Raw genomic sequence first — 2,608 nt, 5'->3', positions numbered from 1 at the left:
TCAGTGCTCCCATTTTCAAAATGGGGCCAATGATAACCTGCCTTACAGGACTCTTCCAAGGATAGAATGAGACATGATGTATTGAAAGCGGTTTGTAAGCGCTTAAGTAAAATCCAGGTGTAAAATATGAAGGCCCAGGGGATCCTGAGCAGGATGTATTCAGCTTTAAGTTGCTGGTTTTGTTTTTGGTTGAACACAAAGACCAGAGTAGTCTTAGAATGCCCAGCAGAAATTGGGGTGAAGAGTGGTGGCTGAGAGGTGATGGTCTCATTCTCATTATAAAGGAATAATTTAACTATTATAATAATCTAGTTATAAAGGAGTAATGAGAATGAGACCGATGTTTGTAATATGCATGAGTTGCTGAAACACAGCCATTATCCTAATCAAAACAGCGGCTGATATCGGTTGAGCTAAGGGCATCTGTTATCTCATTTAATCTTGAAAACAGTCTGTAAATGTAAGATCTGTTCATCTATCCAATAGATGCTTTGGTAGTAGAGCTGTGAGGGTACGGTGCCCAAGAAGACAGCCCAGGTCTCCAAGCTCCTGGAACTCACAGGGTTGTAGGAAGCCAGGCAGAGCAGAGTTGTGCTTGTGGCGAGCAAACCAGGCCGTGTGTTAGCTGCAGAATGGGATGCGTTCTTGGGAAATGCTTTCAGAAGAAAGAGACAGTCGGGCTGAGACAGAAGTGGCGGGGTGGGGTGGGAGTGGTGACCTTTGGCAGGAAAACATCAAGGCTCCTGGACAGTCTTTTGTACATTTCCTGTCCTGAGTGGCCATTTAGGTGGACTGGTTCCTTCCCCAGGTAGATCATAGAACACCCAGAAGGCAGACTCTGTGAGTAGCTCCTTCTGACGTCCCTCACTGTGCCCAGCATAAATCAGCCCCAGTGTTAATGAAAGTTACTTGGCATGAAGCGATGCATGAATGGACAGAGAAAAGAGGTGGATGGCATGACACCTTCCCTGTGATATTTTTGGGACGTTGGTCAACAGCCGTTCATTGAGTGTGTCTTGTGTGTAAGGCGTCTTCTATGAGCTTTGAGATAAGATTAAAAAAAAAAAAAACCCTTACCCTTCAAGAGGTGTGGAATCTGGTCTGCAGAGGGCACGGAATGAACCCGTGAGCTAGAAACAGCCACTAGAGCAGGGTGAGCAAGCCGGGGCGCCCTGGCTGGGGTGCAGCGGGTCCAGGGTGCCGCTGCCCCCATAGACTTGCCTCGACGCTCAGGGTGGCCAGGCACGCAGATGGTGAGGGAGGGTCAGGGGGCAGGCAGCCGAGGGGCACATGCAGCGGAGACGACAGCTAGTGGCAGGGGAGTTGCTGAGGGCTCCTCCTCTCTGGTGGTCTCGGGCGAACATTCGGGATCTGGGTGAGCTGTTTGCAGTGTGCGAGCGCTTCTGTCTTCACACCCTGCCTCTCTCCTCACGTGATACTCGTTCCCAGTTGAAGCTCAGAGCCCTGTTGGCTGCGTGTGGCTCTCTGCCCAGGTCACGGGAACCACGCTTGCCCCACCTCGGCCGTGTCCACAGCATCCTGCTGAGATTTGCAGACGTCACATCATGAATTGATGTTGTTCAGTCGCTCAGTCGTGTCCGACTCTTTGCAACCCCATGGACCACGGCACGCCAGCCTGCTCTGTCCTTCACTATCTCCCGGAGCGTGCTCACACTCATGTCCATTGAGTCGGTGACGCCATCCAATCATCTCTTCCTCTTTCGCCCTCTGTCTTCCTGACCCAGGGATCGAACCCTGGTCTCCTGCATTGCAGGCAGATTCTTTACTGTCTGAGCCACCAGGAAGCCCAACATCATGACTAGTGACATGTATTTTTTCAAGCTTTACCTACTCAACATCTCCCACTCCAATTCCTCCCATTGGATTATCATAGCTTCTTTAGTGTCCTGCTGGCTATGTGAAAAACAGGAATTTATGTAACCAGCCCTGCACAGCAAACCTTTTCCTGTTTGGGGAAAAATTTTTTTTAGTTGTTGGTAAAGTTAGGAGACAGCTCTGTTACTCAAAGAGTGACCTGAAATGTCCTCTTAGGAAAGTATGTAGCATAAAGTCTTGGTAAGTAAGGGGCTGCTTACACCCCGTGTGCACCCCGCGCGCGCCCCCCCCCCATTTTTGGTAAGCCAGTGTGTGTCTTGCCCAGTTAGTGAGTACTTCCTGGCCTTTTTTTTTTTCTTCCTGAACTTCTTAAAGATTCCATCTTTAATGGAAGTGTCCCCCAGTTGCAGTTACAAATGATCTGACCTAATTATATGTATCATAGAGCTGTGTCCCCCACCACCAGCCCCTGCCCCCCAGGCTGTACAGACAGCCAGGAAGCCACTATCTAGGAAGATCTTCCCCCTTCATCATTAACCAAATGTGACAGGGACAGGAGTCAAGCTTCCTTTCCTCCAGAGATTCCATCGTAGCTTATCTGTGTTTCTATTGTGTTTAAAGAACAAGATAGTCATGATGGAATATTGTGCAAATGCCCAGACTTCCAGCCTGTACAGACTCAGTTCCAGGTCTGCCCCAGGAGCAGGCCTGTTTCTTTGAGGAGGAATGTAGAGGCTGGGGGGCCGTGTGTGTGTGTGTGTGTGTGGAGGAA

Source organism: Bison bison, unplaced genomic scaffold (assembly GCF_000754665.1).
Source record: "Bison bison bison isolate TAMUID 2011002044 unplaced genomic scaffold, Bison_UMD1.0 scf7180017864048, whole genome shotgun sequence".
In the NCBI taxonomy this organism is placed as follows: Eukaryota; Metazoa; Chordata; class Mammalia; order Artiodactyla; family Bovidae; genus Bison; species Bison bison.
Note: the sequence above shows the minus strand (reverse complement) of the source record.